General features: G+C 40.8%; 1 long non-coding RNA gene across 3 annotated transcripts in view; it reads left to right on the top strand.

Annotated features, from left to right (window-relative positions):
- LOC115285728 overlaps positions 1-24,312 on the top strand; it is a 167,774-nt gene that overhangs the window by 80,105 nt on the left and 63,357 nt on the right. Inside the window, exon 4 of one of the 3 annotated variants that reach the window (XR_003905677.1) lies at positions 4,284-4,547. The exons of the other annotated variants lie outside the window; for them this stretch is intronic. This is a non-coding gene — a long non-coding RNA (uncharacterized LOC115285728). Of the gene's footprint in view, positions 1-4,283; positions 4,548-24,312 lie in introns of those variants that run through there. 3 annotated transcript variants of the gene reach the window in all.

Raw genomic sequence — 24,312 nt, 5'->3', positions numbered from 1 at the left:
GCTCAGGTCATGATCTTGTGGCTTGTTGAGTTCAAGCCCAGTGTCAGACTCTGAGCTGTCAGCCCAGATAGCTTGCTCTGGATTCTTGTTTCTCCTTCTCTCTCTGCCTCTTCCTTGTTCACTCTCTCTGACTCTCTGTCTCTCTCAAAAATAAGAATTAAGAAAAAAAAGTTGGTGTGGAGGCCACTGAGTCTGTGGTGATTTGTTACCGTTGCAACAGGAAACTAATACAGAGGTGAGGAGTGGAAACATGGACGGGACAGATTGAAGAACTTCAGTGCATCTCAGATATGTGAACTATATTCTAAGAACAAAATGCTAAGAAAAGAGAATCATATGATTGGTTCTCTGCTTTGGAAAGCTGAATTTGGAAGCAGTGTAGACCATGCAATGGTGGAGAGTGAGATCAGAGAATGGGGGACACATAGGGGGTGTTTACAGAACACTGAGTTAGGGCCACAGAACTGGAGTTGGAGATAGATTGAAAGAGGTCAGGATAACCAGGACACTGAGTTTGTGCCACAGATCTGGGGTGTCACAAATCTATAGAGAGGGAGATAACAATCTTGGTAGCCAATCTGATGGCAAAGTTCAGGAACTAAATTAAGGGAACCAATTAGAGTCCCCTTTCACGGTTTGTCATTGATAGGTTTCACATGGTATTTTTCATTGATTTATGGTCACTTTGTTTTATTTCTCCCCAGAGGAAAAATCATGGTGAAGGGCAAGTTCAGGAAAGACTGGTTTACCAGGCAGTTTTGTGTGACTGAGGCCCTGGGTAGAGGAATCAGAGCAGAGGACTGGGTTCAGAAACCTCTTGGTCCAGTCGTTGTGCCGAGAACTCCGAGGGCATTGGAGATTTTCCCAGTGTGAGGACGTCCTCAGGCACTGCCCACCTGGATTTGCGTCGGTACAGTGATCCATCTGATCTATCTGAGTAAACTCTGTTCCTTCAAGGGATTTGCTAGTAACTAAATGCCCTACTGTACATTACTTCCACTCATCCCCTCATACAAAATAAAATAGCACTAAGACTCACTAAAGGTCAGAGCTCTGCTAGTATATTGTCCACATTCACCTGGGCCCTCCTCTCTACCAGAAAACCCTTTTTAGTTTCATGATCCACCTTCTGCTCCATTTTCTTGAGACTTGTTTGTCAAAGCTCTTTCTCCTCAAACCTCTTATTCCAGTCCCTCCATCACCTTCCACCCTGGATTTCACCTTCTGCCCTCTTGCCTCCTAACTTGCTGTCTCTTCTCTTTTGGTATGTACTAGTTACTCTTCATTTGTTCGTGAGCATTCCTAAGTCTCTCTAACTCGAGGAAAAAATGCCCCTTGGCCCTCTGCCTCCTTTTATTAGACTCTTTCTTTTCCTTAGGACCAAGCCAGCCTTTATGAAGGATGCCTCTCCACATACTTTGCCTCCCACGGTGGCTGTGGAACCAAACAGCTGGGGTTCAGGTCCAGGATCTGCTGCTTCTCTCTTTGAGGCCTTAGACAAGTGACTCAACCCCTCTGTGCCTCAGTTTCATCACATGGAAACAGGGAAATATAGTCCTACCAACCTTGGCTGCAGAGTCGATGCAGCTAAAGGGCTGGACAGGCGGCATACGCATAGCAAGTATTAGCTCCCTCCCTACTCTGACCTAGTATTTCTCGTCACCTCACTGCCTCACTCATTCCGGCCATCAGAGATCCTCATGTTCCTAAATCTACCTGTGCCTCAGTCTTTATGTTATCAGACCTTCCTGAAGCATGTGACACTCTACCGGCTGCCCACAGCCTTGGAATGCCCCATGTCTTTGGCCTCTATGCCAGGCCATCCTCATTTCCTTCCCACTAACATGGTATCTGCCCCTTTTTCTGAACTGCTGATGTATCTGATGAGGCTATTTTCTTCCTTGACTCTGGGCTCCTTGACAATGTTCTAAGTTGGGGCGCCTGGGTGGCTCAGTCGGTTGAGCATCTAGCTCTTGGTTTCAGCTCAGGTCATGATCCCACGGTTCATGGGAACAAGCTCATGTTAGGCTTTGTGCTGACAGCCCAGAGCCTACTTGGGATTCTCTTTCTCTCCCTCTCTGCCCTTCCCCTCCTCGCTCACTCTCTCACTCTCTCAAAATAAATAAGTAAATAAATAAAAGATGTTCTAGGGAACCTGGGTGGCTCAGTCCATTGAGTGTCAGTCTACAGCTATGATCTTGTGGTTCACAAGTTCAAGTCCCACATCGGGCTCTGTGCTGACAGCTCAGAGCCTGGAACCTGCCTCAGATACTATGTCTCCCTCTCTCTCTGCCCCTCCCCTGCTTGTGTTTTCTCTCTCTCTCTCTGTCTGTCTCTGTTTCTCTCTCAAAAAAATAAAATAAACATTAAAAGAAGTTTAAAAAAAGTTCTAAGTCGGTTCACAAAATATGTTGGAGCTCTTTATTATCATGATTGCTATTATTAGTAATAGCTATTGCCAATAGACAGAGATTGGTGAGTGAGACCTCTGAAAACACCCTCACTGCATCTCGGGGTCCGCTGAGCTCCGGCCCCAGCTGCTCCGTCCTGCCTGCTGTTTCCACGCCTCTCAGGAGAGGCTCACTGACGGCAAAGAAGCTGCATGTTGCAGCCAAGAGCCATCCCATGTTATACTTGGCATCCTCCTAAATCATAATTGGACACAGAATCATTAAGAGGTCAGCCTCAGGCCCCATCCTGGCAGGATGAGGTCATGCGGATTGTGTCATATGTTCACATGTTCTTACAAGGACGGGACTGTCTCCAAATGTTTTTGCCAGTCCCCGTGTTCTGAATACACTGTCTCACCAATGCAAAGCCTGTTTCTAACATCCATCATGATGACCTGCAAATCCCTAATATCACCAATGCAAACTCATTTCTAAGGTTAACTGTGCTAAGTTACAAGCCCTTCTGATGTTGATAGAAGATAATTAAGCTAAAATGCTTTTAAGAGCGGACTCTGTAGAACTATCTTCCTCATCATACACTGGCTGAATACCCTGGAGGTGCGTTTTCCCGATTCGAGCAATGAACCCTGGAACTCAGCCCCCAGCTGCCTAGATCCTGGGCTGCCACAGGAGACACAGGGAGTGGAGGGGTGTCTCTCAGAAGGATTGGCTTGGCCCTAAGGAAGAGAAAGATCATAATGGAAGGATACAGAGATGTGTGTTCCTGACCACCCCCATGGAGCGTAGATAAAACCACACTGTAACCAGTGATACTGTGTGAAGTAAATTGGACACATCATCACACGTCTTCTCAAAGCCCTCTCCAAAGTGAACCATTCTTCCTGCCCCTCCCCCATGTGCCTCTTCTCACTGTGACCTTCCACAAGTGTCCCATGTGTCCACCTAGATGTGACTTCCTCTGGAATGCCTCCTCATCTGCCAAAACCTAGCCAAATGTCTCATCTCTGAGCTCTGTGGTAACGTTGCATTTTATTGAAATTATTTATATACTTGTCTTAGTCTCTCTTATAAGACTGTAGATTCCTTAAGAGCAGGGACTGGATCATTGTTCACCTGTTTATTCCCAGGCACCACATACACTAATATGAAGTAGATGCTAAATGAGGAACATTAGAATCCATGAAAGGGAACAAGCCTAATAGCAGCTTATATTGGAAAGCTATGATTTGGTTCATGTTGAACAAACATTTTGAGTGGCTGTGATGTGAAAGGAAATGTACTGTGATCTGGAAATATGAAGAGAAATAAGTTAGAGGCCCTGATCTTAGGAATTCACACCGTAGGTAGAAAGACACACAGATTTGGCAGTTGTATCAGAAGACAGGTAAGGATGTACACCCCCCACTTTAAGGGGTAAAATTTGACTGTTCAAACCAAATCCGGATAATTCCACCCTCATGTCCTAGAAACTTATTTCATTATCTAGGCCTAAGTCAGGCAGTTTAAACATTGTCCTGGTCAGACCTTGTATTAGAAAAGGGCACATAAGGGGCACCTAGGTGGGTCAGTCAGTTAAGCTTCTGGCTTTGGCTCAGGTCATGATCTCATGGTTCGTGGGTTCGAGCCCCACGTCGGGCTCTGTGCTGACAGCTGGCTCAGAGCCCGGAGCCTGCTTCAGATTCTGTATCTCCCTCTCTCTCTGACCCTCCCCTACTCACACTGTCTCTGTCTCTCAAAAATAAATAAAAAAACAAACAAAAGGCACATGACATTTTAGGGCCAGTGAGACGCATGGACAGTTTTGCAGTGGTTTCTGGAAAATAAACCTTAACATTCTTTTAGACTTTCCAAAATAAACATTTTCTCTTCTAGCCTGTGTGCTGTGCTCGTCAAAGCCTGGAACGAGAGCATTCTGCCGTCATGGAGGCAGCCAGACTTAGGAAACACGAACACTGTGGATGGAAGATGGGAGGAACCAGAACTTTCACGCACAGGGCTGAGCTGCCAAATCACCACCTCTGAAACTCTGTCTTATGTAGCCTTTCCATTATAGTCTGCCTTTCCCTGATGGTGGTTTTCTCCCTTTCCCCCATCACTTATATATAAAGCAAGTAAGTTTGAAAGTAGGATACTGAATCCAGAATCAAGGATCTGTATTTTGTTTATTCCCCCGCAAGCGCTGTCTGAAATCTGCCATCTTGACCAGTATGACCAGATGGCCAGTCACTTAAAGTAAGTTCATCGTAGTAAGTACACTCAGGTGTTACACTTATCTGTTGAATTAACCAAACCTCCAGGAATTTGGACATCAGGTAAACACTCAACCCGGTTTGAACTACCAGGTGTTCCTTTGTAAGATATTTGTTTGTAGAAGAAGAAGGAATCAAGGGGGAAAGAGAAAGATCACACAAGTCTTGAGAAGGAAACTGAAATGGAATGACAAACTTCACAGGCAGAATGTTGCCTTATGTAAAAAAAAATTTCTATACAACTTACAGAATTAAGGAGAAAAAAAATTAAGACTAACTGTAAAATCACTATAAGATGATTAGGAACCGGATCTTTTTAAGGCAGGATTTCAACGTGTCTGCTATGGGATGACCTATCCTCAAGTGCAAGAGGTTTTGATGCACTCCTTAAATGACTTGAAGTCCAATAAAATATATTTTTCAAGTGCTTTGAGAAGTTTCAGCACAAATCCTCATGCTTGTTTGGAAAATTGAGCACAGCAGCAGCATTCAGGAGTAAATCCCAACCCTCCAACCTGCATAGAAAGAAGGGATAAACTGAATCTCATTACTTCTGCTGCTTCTCTGTCGTCCACATAATCCGAGGTAACTGAAAAGAATTAGTGTAACTCTTACAGATAATCAATTTATTTCGACAAATTTCCTGAACATTTTGTATGTGGTTATTTTAGAATATTTATGTTTGGCAATTACTCCATCCCTAGCGAATGCCTAAATCTACAGTCTCAGTTCAGAGTTCTGAAAGGATTATTCTTATGCATTAAATCCCATTGCCACAACCACACTTGGCCCGTTACCCTAGCAAGCAGAATAGGCACAGTGTGAAATCAGCACAGTGCATACCATAAAGAGCTGCTGAGTTACAGTGAAGAAGAGATGATGGGCTCACATGAAAAAGACTGAGAATAGTCTTAAAGCAGGGTTCTCCAATCTCAACACCATTAACGCGTTGGGTCAGATAATTTTTGTTGTGGCCAGGTGTTCTGTGCCTTGTCGGATGTTTAGCAGTATCCTTGCCTTCATCCGCTAGATGCCAGTAGGACTGCTACAAGTCTCCAGGCATCACTAAATGGCTCTGTCCTAGTTGAGAAACACTAAAGTAAAATAATTTCCAAAAGAAATGATGATAAATTGGTGCTGAATGAATATTAATTTTTAGAGTACCTTGCCAAGTAGATACCATTAGTGGATCTTAAAGAGAAATGAAGTAAGTGTAACCAGGAGCCAACAATGGCCAAAGACCCAACACAGTCCTGGATTCATATGCTAAATGTATCTAGCACTGTGCTAGGCTCCAGACATTCAGCAGTGACCAATGCATAATTTCTGTCCTGAGGAATCTTCCTTCTTTGGTATCTGGCCGAGGGGTGGTAGAAAGACAGAGTGTCATGACTCTTGATGCAGACAAATTGGAAGGAAAAGTGGTCAGAGAAACTTTATAGAGAGAAAGACCGAAGGTGTATTGGAGTTAATGAGACTAGTGGGAGTGTGGGGGAGATGGGGTTTGGAGGTGAGAGCAGAGATGAAGAGCATTTCAAGGGACAGAAACAGGATTCATAAATGCCAAGAGTTATAAGAGAACAGGGAACAGTTCAGCATGGCTGAAGAGAGAATGGGCAAGAACTGACTGCACCCCGAATGTGTCCCAGAGCAAAAGGATGAGCTGGAAGATCAGTGTTTTCCAAGCCCCTCATCACATGCTGGAAAAGGCTATAGCCGGTTTCCAAAAAGTTGTTTATTGTCTACATTCCTAGTGCTTCCAAGGAAATCCAGGTTGTCGTATTCATTTGATAATAGGATTAATGTAGTGTTCTTGACTGTGCTTTAAAAATGGACTAATAATAAAACACTAGGATGAGATGATCTTAACCTGTTGAAAATTGAAAATAGTAGGTACTCAGTAGGTGTTACCATTGTTTATTTAATTGTATTCATGTTACTACTTACCTCCGTGTTGCTCAGCTTTTTTTTTTCCAGAACATTCCTACATACACACAAATCTAGTGAAAAAATATCCAATGTCACCAAACTGCAAAGGCTCTCTCCACTCTTTGTTGCTTTCCTTATTAAGTTAGAAGCACAGGGCTCTCAGAACAAGAGGCACAGGGCTCTCAGAGGTTTTTCAGAGCTTAAGGAATTCAGCTCTCCGGGAGCTTCTGTCCCCAGGGTTGGCTCAGGTGAACAGTACTGAGAAGGCAGATCTTTGAAAAAGAACAAAAGCAGGCAGTTATTGATTGTATGCGGCAATGCACATGGAAGATACTGTGTGTGCATTTCATGAACATACTTTGTGTTTGGCATTTGAAATCGCTTCCTCGAGATAAGAGCAAAGAAAACAGCTCACTGGATCTCTAGATATAAATGAACCAAACCTTCTCTTTGGTGTTGTCTTCACTGTCTTCAACTTACATCTTTAAGCTATGAACTTCGTGATTGTACTTAATGGATTTTGAAGCTGAGGGGGATGTAGCACACTTTAAAAAAAATGCACTGGCATGGCAGTCAAGAGATCTGGGGCACTTGGTACTTTATAAATAGCAAGATTGACATTGGGTTGCCATAGATAATTGACATGAATTGATTGGCGTGTGTCCTGACAACCTCACCAGGTTGTCGTGGGGATAAAAAATAATGAATTCATATAAAAGTGCTTTAAAAAGTGACATGAGTAATGAAAATATCTTTGGGCATGATGTTTGCATTTCATGGCTCCCCAATTCTAAGCACCTATATTTTTTAACATTTTAAAGTTTCCCTTTGCTTGTATGAAAGAGAGAGATGAACTGTAGAAATAGAACTTCCAACAGGTTGTAAAGGAGACTCATTCTTTTCTAAATTTCGTGGGCTCTTTCCCCAACCTCCTATCTCTCTACAAAATCACAGTCATTATATGTCAACAATTATAGTCTCTTCTATATTTAAAAAGGAAAGGAAATCCACAACCCTTTCTAGACTTCATAAGCTACCAGCTTATTATTTTTTCTTCTTTATAGTCAAATATCTTTGGTCTTTTATTTTTAAGTTAATTTTTCAGAGAGTGTGAGCCAGGGAGGAGCAGACAGAGAGGGGACAGAAGATCCAAAATGGGCTCTGCACGGACAGCATAGAGCCCGATGTGGGACTTGAACACATGAACCATGAGATTAGGACCTGAATTGAAGTCAGACACTCAACACACTGAGTCACCCAGGCTCCCCTTTTCTTTCTTTCTTTTTTTTTTTTTTCATATTTCTTTATTCAAAATATCTTTTAAAATTTACTTATACTGGGGCACCTGGGTGGCTCAGTTGGTTAAGCCTCCAGCTTCAGCTCAGGTCAGATCTCATGTTTGTGGGTTCGAGCCCCACGTCAGGCTCTGTGCTGACAGCTAGCTCAGAGCCTGGAGTCTGCTTCCGGTTCTGTGTCTCCTTCTCTCTCTGCCCCTCCCCCTCTCATGCTCTGTCTCTCTCTGTATCAAAAATAAATAAAACATTAAAAAAAATTAAAAAAAATTTACTTATACATGTGGTCTCTCTTTCCTTTTCTTCCATTAATTTGTCAGTCCCCTTCAACCTACAAAGGCTGTCCTTAGGCTTACTAATGCCCAGGTCTCTAAATACCTAGGTATTTTTCACTCTCGGTCCACCTGACCTTTCACCTTGTTCAGCACTATTGGACAAGCTTTCTACCATTGATGTCTACTTGACCTTCCTTCTACCTAGCTGCTCCCCTCAGGGAACCTTGCAGCTCATTCTCTGTACTTGACTGTTAATTTTTTGGAATTTGTCAAGGTGCTTACCTTAACCTGATTCTCTTTTTTATTATATAATCTTTCCCATATAGATACCATTTATGACTGCAATTTCAGTAACCTCTGTGGCACACTGCACACTGACCATCCATAGATGTTTTCTTCTCTCAAAGCAGCCCATGCATTTTTCTTCTAGAACTTGTCACAATTCACAGATCTGTATCTCAGTCATCTGCTACTTAACACTGTATTCCCCATTCTGTTCTAAAACTAATGGTAAAAGACACAGTGTCTAGTTACCTCACTCTTAAATTCCCCAATGCCTAGCAGAGTGCTTGCCCCATAGTAGACACTCAATAAAATTGGATTAGCTGAGTGACTAAAAAACTGGATATAGAAAGGAAAGAATGGTAAAATTTTCATGGATCATAGGCTCCATTAGGACACCCAAGTTCTAGTTTTTTTCTCAGCTTCTCTGATTATGAAAACAACACATGCTTCCTTAATTTTTTTTAAGTTCATTTATTTATTTTGAGAGAGAGGGGGAGAGAGAAAGAGCACAAGCGGTGGAGGGTCAGAGAGAAGGAGAGACAGAATCCCAAGCACAGAGCCTGATGCGGGGCTGGAACTCACAAACTGTGAGATCATGACCTGGGCTGAGGTTAAGAGTTGGACACTTAACCGACTCTGTCACCCAGGGGCCCCCGTAAGAGACTCCTTCCTCAGTTAATTCAGGTCTTCATTTATATGTCGTTGCCCTAGTCAAAAAGCACCCCTTCCCGTCATGTACTGTCTCCTAGACCCTGCTCTGTTGTTTTGTAGAATTTAGTACTAACAAAATTTTATTTAAATATAAGTAAATAATAATTTTATTTATATATTTCATGCATATGTAAACATTTGTGTGTGTGCACACATATGTCTGTTTTCCCATCTCCCCAGACTAATCAAATGGTGAAGGGGAGGGTGGTGCGAGCAGCACACTCCAGGAGGAAAGACTGTTTTGCCACCAACTTTGTTTAAAATTGAGTAATGTTTAAAAGATGACTGACATTTGTTGGGTTTATTATTTTCTCGTAGTTCTCTACTGACAGTGTGCCCTTTACTGCCTGCATTTTGGTGGACCATTCCCTCTGCCACACCCTTGGTGCAGTTGTGTATATGCTCCCTCCGCAGAGCCGGTGTATCTTCTGTTTGGTTCATGGCTTCTTCCCATATTAGATAAAGGAGAGGTTGGTTTGTTTTGGAAAATACATATGAACATACAAAGAAATAGAAAAAGGTATCCATCCATAATCTTTCCACACAAAGTTCTAAATGTTTTTTAACATTTTAACATATTTTCTGCCACATTTTTCTGTGTATTTTTTTTAAACATAACTGAAGTCCTGTAATGTGTTCATGTATCTGCACTTCACTTTTCCCTTAATGCTTTCCAAGTAGTTAGGTGGACACAATCTGAGAGCAGATGGCCACTGTTCCAGTACCTGATCACCCCCTTATTATCTTGTGAGCCCGTAAGCCAGATGCTGAACATCTCTGAGACTCGGTGTCCTGATTGTAAAAATAGGATAATCACATAACTGCCTCACTGGGCAGTTACAAAGATTAAATGTGATAATGTCTGTGTATGTCTTGTGGTAAATGTTAGTTTGGAGGATGTACAGCCTCTAAAATGGTCCCCAGAGAACCTAGGCTACTAGGCTCCTGGTTTACACACCCCTGTGTAATTCCTCTCTCTCAGAGTGGACTGGAGTTGGTGACTCACTTCTAGAGAATAGAATAAGGCAAAACTATAAGGATGCCACTTTTGAGAACTGGTTCCAAAGAGACCATGTGTGCCTCTGTCTTGCACAATATGTCTTGTTCCCTTCCTCACTGGGAGGGAGCTACCACCTTGTCAGCTGTCCTGTGAAACGGCTCACGTGGCAAGGAGCTGCGGGATGCCTCCTGCCAACAGCCAGCAGGAGAATGGGTTCTGACAGCATGAATGGGCTTGGAAATAAATCCCCTGCATTCAAGCCACCAGATGAGACCACAGCCCTCGCCCAAACGCTCTTGCAAACCATGTGTGAGAACCTGAGGCCACGGCGCTCAGCCAAGCCATGCCTGGGTTTCTGATCCACAGAAACTGTGAAGTAAAATATGTTTATTGATTTGAAATCGCTTCTACATTTTGGAGGAAGTTGTTATGGAGCTTTTATTAATGGGCAGTTTCAAATGTTGGCATATCTGGAGAGTCTACTACAATATAACAGTTTTCTTCCCCACCAGGTTTTTGAAAAAGAAACGGGAAATCAGTATACCACTTTTATTAATAAGGGCCAAGCTTGCCTAATTGGCTTGATTTGATTGTCAAATAAACTCTCTAACTCAAAAGTAGTAGGCATGGAAGTAGTTAGCACTAGATGGAACAGGCTTTCTCATGTGGGGAGAAAGAACATGGCTCTGGAGAAAGATTCTGTCGCTGGGGAGAAACAGAGAGCATAAACTTTCCCGAAGGGAAAAAAATATATAGCAGATCGTGTGCAGTTTTCCATCTCAAGTTTACCAGTTATGTCAGGGGCGGTGTGAGGGATGGGGGAGCATAGGACGGGGAGATCATGCCCCGGAGTTCCCTGCCCACAGAAGAAAACTAATCAGCCCTAATCCGGTAGCACTCCCTGTCCAATCACAGTCATCACAAAGTATGAGCATCACTGTTACCCCTGCTTTGCAACATCCATCCATGAAGTTGTGCTGTAACTTATTAAGCTAATCACCTCTTGTTGGAAATTAGATTGTTTCCAAATGCTATAACTATTGCCGCCATGAACATCTCTTTATTTCCTTAGCATAACTTCCCCAAAAGAGTTAGTAACTCAAAGGTCATGAGCACTTACATGTTTTCTCTGTATATAGCTAAACTGCGTTCGAAAGGTTTGACTAATTTCCATTCCCATCTGCAGTGTGTAAAAATGTGCTTCTGACCCTGGAAGCCTTAGGTTTTCACCTTTATTTGATAATCTTTGCTAATTTGATAAGTGAACCACATCTTATACTTAATTTACAATTCCTTGATTATTAGTAAGGTTGGAAATTTTCATTGCTAATTAGCCATTTGTGTTTTCTCTCCCATAAATTTTCTGTGTGTCCAGTGCTCACACATCTGCCAACATCATTCACGTCTGTCTATTGAGCCAAACGTTCAATTTCCCTCTTCTCTGGAGCAGTGTAATTCCAGGGAGAGAAGGGCCTGGGGGAAATGCCAGTGGATATATTGGGTTGTTTTTAATATTTCCTTACCCTTTCTTAAACTTATTTTTTCTACAATGTCTCATATTATGGCTCACAGTACACCTAATGTAGCATGATAAGAGTGCTGACTTTGTGCCTGGTATCCTGCTAAAATGTTTGTGTAGATGAGCACATTGAATGCCCACAACAGCCCTAGAAAGGAGCTACTATTTTTAGAGCCCTTTCCGTAAGAGGAGGCTGAGGAGAAGAGACATTACCTATTTCCCCCCAGGTAAACAGAAAACAAACAGCAGAAGTGGGACCTCAACCCTGCCCCTTCCTCCCGTGCCAGCCTCCATGCGCCTATCCACTAACGCACTCGGTACAATATCGAAGTTCACCCTAGAGGATATCGGACTTAGTTTTTCTAACGAGTCATCCTTAATGAATAATGTGTCTACAACATTAAAAATGGCAAGGATTCTCCCTTATTCTGATAAGGTTTTGATAGTAAAATGACCATTTAAGAAATAAAACAGCTTTATTTTTTTTCTGCTTATAAAAATGCGTGTATGTTGATGTTGAAAAAATTTAGGGCATGCAAATACAATATAATAAAACAAATATCAGATAATTTCATCCTCCAAAACAGTGTGAAAATATGAGAGTAATCTAAAATTCTATTTTTACATTGTTACAAATAAATCTGATGGGATAAGGGAGGGGACTAAAAGCATACAATTCTACTTCTTTTAAAAGACTGAACACCATTCTTTGACTGTATATTTTACACTTTAACATTTAGATGTTACCAAAGAAACATATATGGGGGAAATTTATTCAGATACAACCATTTTAATTCAATTATAGACAAGAGATATAACCTAATTAAGTAGAAGAAACAAAGCATTTGAAAACAGCCCAGATAATCTAGAATATCTGTAGTGTTTACTCTGTTTCCTCTTTTATTTAAAACACTAATTTGTTCCATGTATATTAACAAGAAAGAACTTACCACACACACTTAATTTAATCAAACTTATGTAGTAAGTTATGAGTGGATACAATTTAGGTGTATACTGTATCCCTAAAGCTATGCTCTTAAAAACTAATGACTTACATTTTACTCAGAGCTCTTAAAATTGTGGCAAATATTTACTATCAATTAAGATTGATATTTGGTTAATGGGGCCATTCAAACAATACAATCCAAAACCTAAAAGGAAAACAGCCCTCTTTTTAAATGTGACATTTATTTAATTTTTAAAAGTTTACATTTTTAAAGCCTAAAATCTTTATTTCAAAACTCTTTTATACTAAACATTGATTATTCCTCTGAAGTCATTTATTATCTCATGCTTCAATTGTCAGTGGTACAAAGTAAGAATTGATTCTAATGTATTTTTTTCTGGTTTTAAATTAATACCTATTTTACCTGTTTCAAAATACTATGAACAATTATACCTCACAATGCAAGGGCATAATATATTCAAATAAAGACAGGCACCATACTTTTATCTTCAAATGTAAGGATGCACCTTGTTCACCAAGAATCATCATGTTTCCTTTTTAAGGGCAAATATATTATATATGGAACATTTTCTGTTTTCATCTCAGTCTGTCACTAATTTCTTTCACTGAGTGTTTAAAATGCACAGCCTTAAGAAAACATAAACATAAAGATCAATTATTCTGACAACAAATGATTCCTCTGAGCTTGATCAATGTAGACTTCCTTGATGAAAACATCAAAAATTTGATTGAATTTGAACTGTAATCCCTTTTTTCTTTCTTTCTCTGTTTCAAATCTATCTCCTACCCAGTGCAGTAAGCCCTGTGCTACAGTAGAGATGAGTGACTGAAGGGCAGAACTAAGTTATAGTCAAACTTCACCCCTTACTAGCATGTAACTCTGAGCAGACTATCCATTTGTGAAATTAATGCCTCATAACAGCACCTAGCAAAATCATAATACTGTCTAACATAATAATATTTAATAACTGTCACCATCCTTGTCTATTCTTAGGTCTCTGTAATTTCTTTTCAATATTATTTTTATTTCTAATTCTTCAAGGTAATCAAAGATGTGTCTTTCCAAAATAGATTTCCACAAAAAAAAATAGGAAAATTATAAAAATGTCAACATTGGAAAAACCCAAAAAGATGAAGATTTTGGAAGAGGTTGGAGAACAGTTGAAGCGCTTCAGAATAGATGACATGATGATGAGAGACTGTGTGACAGTGAGCAAATCCCACCTTTTCTATTTCTGGGTTCCAGCCCAGCCCGGGAACACGAGGGGATCAAGGGCCGATGTGATCTCGTACTCCCGAGCTCTGCTCCTGGGCCTGAAGATTCCTTGTTATGCCTTTTGTTTCTGCGAGAAGCTCCATGAGCCCTGGCCAGTTTTAGGCCGGCCTGTTCCACGTGGGGAGAGGCTCATCCCAGCCCCAGGGCTTGGATCAGCCGTGGGAGCATGTTCTGTGCCAGAGCCTGCGCCATGATGAGTGCAGCCGTCGAAGAATAATCAAAGATGGGGCTACGTCATTCCTTCTCTGCCCATTTGTTCTCTGTTACGTCTACACTGTGTGTTGCTCAGTGGTGATACTGGAATCAAGAAGCACAAAGCCCAAGAACCATTACTGTGTGTGTGTGTGTGTGTGTGTGTGTGTGTGTGTGTGTGTGTTACTAATTGACAAACTAAATTAATGAATTTTTCTTTAAAAATAATAAAACCAGAAAATTTAAGCAGAAGCGTATGTTCTGAAACTGTTGAAGCCAGTTGTCAAACTAAAGCTCTGCTTCATTTGGCCTAAGTTCTAAGTAATCGAAAGACAATATGCTTGGAGAGCTTTGGGAGAGAAGGAAAGCCTGGAGCCGTGAGTTAAAACTCCAGATATTCACATATCTCATTTGCTCTCCTCCTCGTTCCACTGAAGCTTGAACCATTACTATCACCACGGGAAAGGATTTGCTCCCTTAAAATGGAATTCTGTCACATGCCCTTTCCGTGCTCAAAGACTGAAAACCCATCAAAGTCCAATGGGATTGATCTCTCCTCCATGAAGTCTTTCATGATTTTCTCAACTAGAATTCTCTTTTCCATCTGGGAAAAAAAAATAGCAAAACATTACCAATATTTCTTTGGTATGCTTTATACTCTATTAAAGTAACATTAACCTTTCATGGTGCACTGACAGTCTCTAAATGCTTAGTAAGTGTGGAGATTAGTTGAAAACACCAGAATACCCTACCAACAGTTCTGAAACAAGAAGGGCTTCTTCCCACCAAATAGTAATTCCAGACGGAGGTGATTGCTGGGATCCCTCCTGACCTTGCTTGCTTCCTCAGTCACTAGATGGGGAGCAGTCCTAAAGCGCCATGTTCTCTTGCAGTTGTGTACATGAGCAGGAAGCAGCCAACAGCATGGAAACAGCCTGCTCGACTCCTTCCCTCCTTGTAGGGAGGCCCTATAAACCTTCCTGTATCTCACTGCCCCGTGGAGGTCATATCTACCTCTAGAACAGGTGCTGGGTCTACTTCCCCTCTGATCAAACTGCCTGAACCAAATCAGCATTCTGGTGGGAATGGAGAAGAGGGTCAGGGGGAGGATGCTTTGGGGTAGGCAAAGTGCTGTGTTTAATTTAGATGAACATAAGTAGTATTTAGATGATGATTTTGACCATTTGACCAGGAAAAAAAATGAGATTCAAATACAATAAGTAACTTGCCGTAGACCTTACAACTAGACAGGAGTGGAGAAAGATTAAATTCAGTCCCTCTCTAGTGTAACTCTTAGTATTAAGTATTAAGAGTTTATTATTATCCCTTTTGAGTGTTAAATAATTTAACTGAAGTGGGTATGTTTGCTTCTGCTTTGTATGTATGCATATTTATTATATAAATTAAAAATACCCCCCTGAACTCTATCAGTAAGGTATCAATTTCCATAAATATGTTGAAAGGCTTAAGCAGAATTTACGATAGAAAGAGGAGTGGAACATCAGGAAGTAGCAGAATTGTTTATGAGGTAGGTGAGGAGCAATGGGACTTCACTATATTTTAAAATACAAGGCCAGCTACTGGTTCCATGGCAAGAAAATTATTACTGTTAATAATGAATGACAATACACTAGCAGTTCCTGCAATTCACCCAAATAGTATTCTCTGTTAGCCTAATGATGTAGGAAATGAGATATTGTTTATTTTAATTTTGCTGTTGTTGACTTGTACATCTTACTAGAGATGTATTTGACAGGTTTTATGATCACTCATGAAAACTGAAAGATAGCAATGTCTATGTAAAGCAGAGGGTGACTCAGACCTTTTACAGTAGAATAGTTTTGAGGTACACTTGTTTTGCTTATGCTAATGTTAAAATGAGTTTGCTTTCTTTAAGCACATTCCAGCTGGTCTAAATACAGCAGAGTCCCTGAAGGTAACTAGTATTTTTTTAAGTGCTTATTTGTTTTTGAGAGAGTCTGAGTGGGGCAGGGGCAGAGAGAGAGGGGGCCAGAGGATCCAAAGCGGGCTCCGCGCCCATAACCGCCAGCCAGATGCAGGGCTCAAATTCATGAACCAGGAGATTATGACCTGAGCCAAAGTTGATCACTCAACCTACTGGACCACCCAGGCGCCCCAGGAAGCTAGTATTAAACTATCTTGTATATAGTTTTAGACTTCTCACATTGATTAATTTTGCAGGTTTTAAGTGAGAGCAAGTAATTCTGTGCATTAAAATATTATGTTCAAAATTGGGACTTTTAAAAATAACTGCAAGCATTTACCCAACAATTATTTGTGTAATTTTAAAATATTTTCTAAATAAGATGTCTCTCTGTTGAATGTGCACTTACGACTTAGACTGTCATCCTTAGAATTAATTAAACATCAAGAAAAAGCAGTGTGTGTTCACAAAGAACCACTGTCATTTTGGCCTCCCTAAGGTCTCATGTTGAAAGCTAGGATTTATGTAGAATTTCATTTAGGAATATATCTGTAATAACTGTTTTCCTACCTTCAAACTGAGCATAAGGCTTCAGGCGGCGGTATCTTACACCCACACGTTACAGCTGCTCCACTTCCCCCGTCTCTTTTTTATTCTCTTCTTACCTTTAATTAAAATGCATTAAAGAAAGAAAAAAGAAACAAATGGTTGTAGAAAGTAGCATTTAAATGGAAACGATTGCTCTAAATGTTGCTGTTTAGGAAATATATGGTGTGGTGTGCCGTTTTGCAAGGCGTCAAAGAGTACACACGAGATAACATCAGTATTATTTATGAGGGTGTTAGATGGAGTGAAAACAAGGGTCCTGTGCTCTGACTTCCAGATGGAACTTCTCAGACTACTGAAGCATCTCCTGAATTTTTCACTTTTCGAAATCATTTGTGTTTTTGTAAAATTAAAAGCATGTAACTATGATAGTTTGCTATTGCTGCTGTAAGCAGTTACCCCCAATTTAGTGGTGTAAACAATATGGATTTGCTATCTTAAACTTCTAGAGGTCCAAAGTCTGAGCTGCGTCCCTCTGAGCTGAAGACAGACTGTCAGAGAATTTCATTCCTTTCTGGAGGCACCAGGGGAGAAAACATTCCCTAGACTTTTCCAGCTTCTAGAAGCTGTCCTTATTCCTTGGCTCCTAGCTTTCTGATGTCTTCAAAGCCAGTAATGGCCAATCGTGTCTTTCTCAAACCCTGTCACTTACATCGACTCTTCAGCCTTCCTCCTCTGCATTTAAAAGGACCTTGGGGATTACAACAGGTGCACCTGGACAATCCGGGTGCTCTCTCCATTTAAAAATCAGCAGATTAATTTAATTTCATCTGCTACTTTAATTCCCATTACCATGTAATTTAATATATTCAAAGCTTGTAGGGACTAGGACAGGGACATATTTAAATTTTTTTAATGTTTACTTTTTAGAGAGAGAGAGACAGACAGACAGACAGACAGACAGAATCCCAAGCAGTCTGCAGGCTCTGAGCTGTCAGCACAGAGCCCAATGCGAGGCTCAAACTCATGAACCGGAAGATCATGACCTAAGCCAAAGTCAGTCACTTGACTTACTGAGCCACCCAGGTATCCCTAGGACAGGTACATATTTTAGAGGCCATTGTTCTGCCAACCACAAACACATACAAATAAACCCCACTCTGATACATTTAGAAATGGACGTATTTAGTAATCACACATTTTTACTTCTAGATATAGACATATTTAAAGATCTATAGATGATGAATATTTGAGCATGTATGTGGTCTATGGAATACAAAGGAATCTCACTTTTTATTATAGATGTATAGTGATACTGATAAATATCCCTAAATGAAACAAGTCACATGCTATGTACACAAGAGTAAATATAAGCTCTTCTGCCTCACTGCCCTAGATTTTGCATTATTCCAACCTACTTTTTCTAACAAGAAGTTGATCATAAACCTGTGTTCCAAAAAGCACAGGCATATTATCCCATTTACGCACACACAAACCCACTGACAGATACACATCCACACACCTAATCAGGTTTCTGAATCAGTTCTATCCGAGGGAGGGAAAGCTTTTTCATCCTGATTTCCAGGGGTTCAGCTTTTAGCTGCTGCGGCTAAATCCACTCCTATGTTGTCTCCTGGACTGAAGCCATTTTAATCCCGGCGATGCCTGACTCTGATAAGAAGGTTATGGTTATACCGGCATTTCAAAGTCTAAGAACCCTATCTCCTTTCCTTGTGGGCAGACACCATGCATCCTGGTTCACATCCAAGTGCAGGCTCACAATCTGACAATCTTATACTTGTGTCAAACTCTGTATCATGGGATCTGATGGACTCTTCTGGCCTTGAAGATTTCTTGCCTCTCTGGGAGCTAGACTCATGCTCCCTCTCCTAAGCTCAGAAATGAGGTCTCTGTTCCCCGTGAATATAATTCTCTAATGCTAATGCCTGGTTTGAACTATAAAATATCACCAAGGGGACACCCAGTCACTTTTCCTGATCTTCCTTCTGAGGACAGTTGATGAGAATTTCTACTTAAAAGGAGCTTGGAAATGGCAGACTCATTAGAAAAGGGGGCTTAGGGACCTGCTTTAATGCTGAATTTGTCTTAACAAGCACATTTTTTTAAATTCCCATTATTTGAGTTCGCTTGGGAAAGAGACTAAAGCCAAAGAAACCTCATTTTCTGTTACTGTCTCTGCCTGCTTACACCATCATGAACCCCAGCCATTGGACTAAACTGCTTCTTGTGTCTTGATTCATGTGGGGCATCTTATCTCTTAGGCTTCGGGGCATTCTTAAAATATTGAAAATCTACTTATTATTATTAAGATATAATTGACATGTAACATGTTTGTTTCAGGTGTACAACCTAATGACTCGGTATTTGTATATATTGTGAAATGATCCTCACAAGTCTACTTAACATCCATATTGTCCATCCTGCCCATATTGAGAATCTTGATTATAACATCAATAACAGTTTATCAAATAAAACAGGTTCTGTGTGCACTAAGAAGCTATCCTAGCACTTGACCTAAGAAGTCTCCTTTAATCCTCACAAAATCACATGAGATATGTGTTGTTTTTACTTCTATGAACTGTTTTTACTTCTGTGTTATAAGAGATTCAGAAAGATTAAGTAATTCTTTTCAAATTACCCAATGAGCTTTGCCTAGCAGATGATAGATACAGTGTTTGAGATCGGATCATGAGATTCTAGAACCAAGTTCTAAATTAGTTGTGATACTGTCTTCCGTGCCTTCTCAATGACAGTCCCCTGGGAATTAACCATCCAACTCCCAGGAATCAACATGTGACAGTTTGTGAATTGTTTGAAGAAACACAATGTGTATAAGAAGAACCCTAATCCAGCCATGTGTACTAGCTTAGTCATTTCATTTCTCTGGGCTTTTCTTTGGGGGTAAGGGGAGTAAATCTCTTGATAGTTGATGTTTTATGGAGTATTAATATATTGTAGTAAATCTTTTTGATCAACACATAGTGCTTAATTTCTCTCATTTATAAATGTAGTACTTGTATTTTTAGAGCATAAGGTTTAAAAGAGACTCTCATGTGTCCCCGGGGTAGCTGTGACCATGAAGCATTAAGCCTCTAGCCTTCCCTGTGTTGTGTTGGAAGTACACTATTTGTAGCTCCCACAGATCCTTATAGAACTCAGAAGACCAAGGAAATCTGTATTTATGTGAGAAATCTGATTTCTTCCCTGGATCATGGATATCTGTTTCAGTGTCTTATAACCACGTCTCGTGTTTTGGTTCTAGGAGGACCTAGAATCTTCACTGCATGTTTCATACATTCCATTTAGAATGTCGTATCTCACATACTCAATATCAAGTCTGGCTATTGAGAAGAAAAGCACATTTATTACACAATGAGTGTTGTTCTCCTCAATAATGGAAAAGGAGTTACACTGGCAGAATTCACTCTGGCTTAACACACTTGCCTTAAAATACCTGAAGAACGTTTAACTGCTAGGGCAGGTAACTTCGCCAAGATTTGATTTTGCTGAGAATCTGTGTTGCTGCAATAAATATTTACTAAACACGTATTATATGCCAGGCTAAGCTCTTAGCAAATGGGATACATGATGTACAAAAGAAAAAAAGGTCCCCGCCTAACAGGCTTCAAGTCCGAGGGCAGTTCTGGGCACTGAGGCAGCCTCAGCTAAAGGTTGTTACAGGGACACACGTGAGGGAAGGAATCAATTCCAAGGTCTTGCTCTTCCCTCTACCTGCTTTTCCTTCAACTTCTACTGGATGTCCTAACTTACTTTTTTGTGTGTTTTTGTCATCCATCACCCATCGCTAGATGGTAAGCTCCAAGAAGGAAGGGAATTTTTATGTGTTGGTCGCTATTGTATCTGCATAACCAAGAACAGCACATGGCACTTAGTAGGTGCTCCAGAACTACTTGTTGAATGGATGAGCAAATGAACTTGGCCTCTTCATCCACTCCTGGCTACTCTCCTCCTTGGCTCCTGTGTCATGCTTTGGTCAGTTCCTGTGGTCCGCGCCTTCATTGGTAGGTGCTCAGTAAAGGGAAGTTTAGGATTCATAACTTTAGCTCTCATTCATGTTATTTCTTCATCTGTAAAGCAAAGGCCATAAAAGCTTTATTAGTTGTCTATTGCTGTATAATAATACATGACCCCACAATTTACTGGCTTAAATAGACAAACAATAAACAACAAAAACCTATGATCCTGCATAAATTTTATGGGTCAGGAAATGGAGGGGGGTATGCTTCGCTGGTTACTAGAACCATGGTGTAGCAGTCAAGGTCTCTCACAAGGTTGCAGTCAAGAAATTGGTTAGAGCTGCAGAGTCATCTGAAGACTGGCCTGGGGCTGGAGGATGGCTTCTCTCACGTGCTTGGCAAGTTAGTGCAGGTTGTTGACAGGAAGCCTCAGTTTCCCCGTATGTGTTCCTCTTCGTAGAACTGCCGGGGTGTCCTAATGACATGGCGGCCAGCTTCTCTCCAAATGTGATCCCAGAGTAGGCGAGACAGAAGCCGTGTGGCTTGCCTGATGTCACCAGGGAAGTCACACATCGTCATTTCTGTATCCTACTGGTTCCACAGGTTGCACAAAGACGCAGACGCCAGGGGGTGAGGATCATCTTCTAGTTTGGCTACTAAAGATACTTAGTTGAAAGATTGTCGGTATTTAAGTAAATCATACATGTAAAGTGCTTGGCATGGTGCTGAGCACACAGGAGGCATTTAGAAGATCATCAGCTCCACTTAGACGCTCATGCATTGTCAAACCGCCTTTCATAGTGCTGGAAGATTGTCTCTCAGTGCCATCTGTAAGAATCCGAGTTCATCTATAGAATTCATATTGCTTTCTCATTCATTTGTTCATTCGTTCACTCAGATTTGCTGTCCTCATATCCTGTGGAATTATTCTCATATCCACCTAAAATATAAATGTTTGGCACTAACCACGTGGTTACCAACCCCCAAGTTGCCGGCTTCTCACTGGGGTATCAGAACTTCGTGCGTGTGCAATGATACTATCTTCTGGATTTCCAGAGTAGCCTGGGGTCTGTCCATGGTAAGTTGGCCACCTTCTCCAACCTTCTCTGACAACTGTGACCCTTTCGACCTTGCCTTCTATGCCTCTAACCTTCCGATATACAGAGAGACATCTGTTGTGGCCTCAGCTGGGATGTAGGAGAAGCAGTTGTGCTACAGACCGTGCAGGTCTGGGCATGACTGATATAAAGCTATGCAGAATAAACGCAGTAAGGAAGCCAGTGACAGGAAATCTTTGACAGAGGACTGAAGACCAACTTGGGAACATAGAAAAAAAAAATCCTTCTAAAACAAACTTCCATCAAACCTGAGATCAATTCGTAGGAAAAGAAGGAATTTTGTAAACCTCATTCCTCTTGATCCTTTTCAAATTATAAGCTATTTATGAGACACTTTCCTATAAGCATTCTTTTGCACATTTGAAGACACAAATCATAGCTTCCCCTGAAGCCGGCACCTGTTCAATTCTGTGTTGCCAGCAAGGGTGCCACAGGAGTGAAGACCTCACTCCAGGGAGTTAGCAGAAGATTAAACTTCAGCCAGAATGTTGGGAGAAGCTGGTGTGCTGAGTCAATACCAGGTACCGGGTTTAATTTGATGTTTTCCACGCACGATCAAAATTGTGGTTTTTTTCTAACTGTAGAGCCATTGCCTCCTCTGTTGTCTTTCATGGGTTCCCTGTGGAGTGTGTGTTATGCTCTGATATTTGAAATTGATCGCGCAGGTTCTATTTCAAGGGTGATAATAAACCCCGTGCAAAAGCTGGGGTTAGCGAAGGTGACTATTAACCTTCCTTCTAATACGGTCGATTTATTTTGCCTTGTGGCACAAACTGATTCCCAGTATGATCTGCTGATAACTTCACTTTAAATATCACCTGTAGATGAGGCATGCAGAAGTGAAAGAGAATTCCTTGTCTGAATTTTTTTCTAGGGGCAACTGAAAGAAGTTATCACTCATTCTTCCCTGATTATTATTACAAAATTTGAGATTAAGGAATTTTTAAGTAAATAAATACGGACTTTTTATTGTTAGCCATGAAGGGGCTAACATGTAAAAAATAACTCATTTCTCATTTACTTGTGAAAGTAAAGATCAAGATGTCAGAAAGCCTGAGACAGATTCTTGCCATTGTGTGATGAAAAGAACTTAAGTTTTGGAATTAGATAAACTGGATTTACTGTCCTTTCTTGGGCAAGTAACTTAATTTCATCCTCAGTTTCTCCATCTGCAAAGAGAACTTAAGAATTCCTGCCCTTTAGGGGCACCTGGGTGGCTCAGTCCGTAAGCGACTGGCTTTGGCTCAGGTCATGATCTCACGGTTCGTGGGTTCAAGCCCTGCATCAGGCTCTGCGCTGACAGCTAGCTCAGAGCCTGGAGCCTGCTTCGGATTCTGTGTCTCCCTCTCTCTCTGCCCCTCCCCTGCTCATACTGTTTGTCTCTGTCTCTCAAAAGTAAATAATAATAAAAAAAACATTTAAAAATTTAAAAAAAATCCTGCCCTTTATTCTGTAAAGTTTCAATTAACATCTCCAGCAGCTAGAAGAATACTAGGTAGATGTTGAATAAAATACAAATTTTCTTCTCTCTCTGAGTGGTCCTTACTAACATGCTTAAAGTTTTTAAAAATTCATCTTACTTTTGGGTCTAAAAATCTCAAGTTTTATTCTCTACAATGGATTTCATTTAAATACTGCATTAGCAAGATGACAGATGGGTAACGTAGTATCTGGTTGGGAAATAGATCTCTGAACTTCTTATTGTCATCTAAACATGTAGGTGTAACTTAGGTTACATTTGGGCATTAATAAAGATATATACAACAGTTGTTCTTTATCTGGAAGTTTCTACCAGATGCCTGTGACCAGTTGTCTTATCTCAAGTGGAAGTTCAAGTCAATTTCATTTTGCCATGAAAAAGTTTTGATTTTCAAAGTGATTAGTCATCTAGAAAAATTATGAAACACAAAACTTGGGTAAGAAAGAGATCTGATGCTTCTTATAAATAAATTCCCTGCTGCCAACATAATTGACATTTATGTGAAATGAGAACTATGTTCTGATATGCATTACCCATCATCAGTCATTATATACATGGTTCTAGATCTCCAAAAATAGGGTTAAAAATGCATCAAACTGGGACTAGATGAGAACATGACACCTGAGATTACCTTGTCCTTAGAGTTACCAAAAGCAAACTTGGGTTTTCAGGGGGTGAGAAGAAGTGTGCATTGAGACAACTTAGAGCAACACTGCAGGAGGGGCGTGTGCTGCTTCAGCGCCGCTTTGTCCAAGCAGGAGCCCAATCCTTTGTTGTCTACCTGTGGTGCTCTTTTGGGGTTGGGAGGGAGAGACGTGATGCTTTTAAGAATTTTAAAAATAATGTTGAAAACATTACAGCTCCAGGAGACTCAGGGATGTGGTAATAATGGTCCCTCCAGAATAAAGCAGCAAAAGCTGAATCTTTTACTGAAAACAACTGAGATGAATAACAGTTGTAAAAAGATTCAAGCTTCTGAACACTTAGTTAACTTGAAAACATGCAAGACAGCCCCCGATGAGGTTTTTATTGAAAAATCTCTCTTGTGCTCCAGAAAATAATACATATTCAAGGCTATGGCAGATGTATGTTGTGTTTGGAAATATCTTGATGTGTTTA

Source organism: Suricata suricatta, chromosome 1 (assembly GCF_006229205.1).
Source record: "Suricata suricatta isolate VVHF042 chromosome 1, meerkat_22Aug2017_6uvM2_HiC, whole genome shotgun sequence".
NCBI classification, from domain to species: domain Eukaryota; kingdom Metazoa; phylum Chordata; class Mammalia; order Carnivora; family Herpestidae; genus Suricata; species Suricata suricatta.
This window is presented reverse-complemented; position numbering and strand designations above follow the sequence as displayed.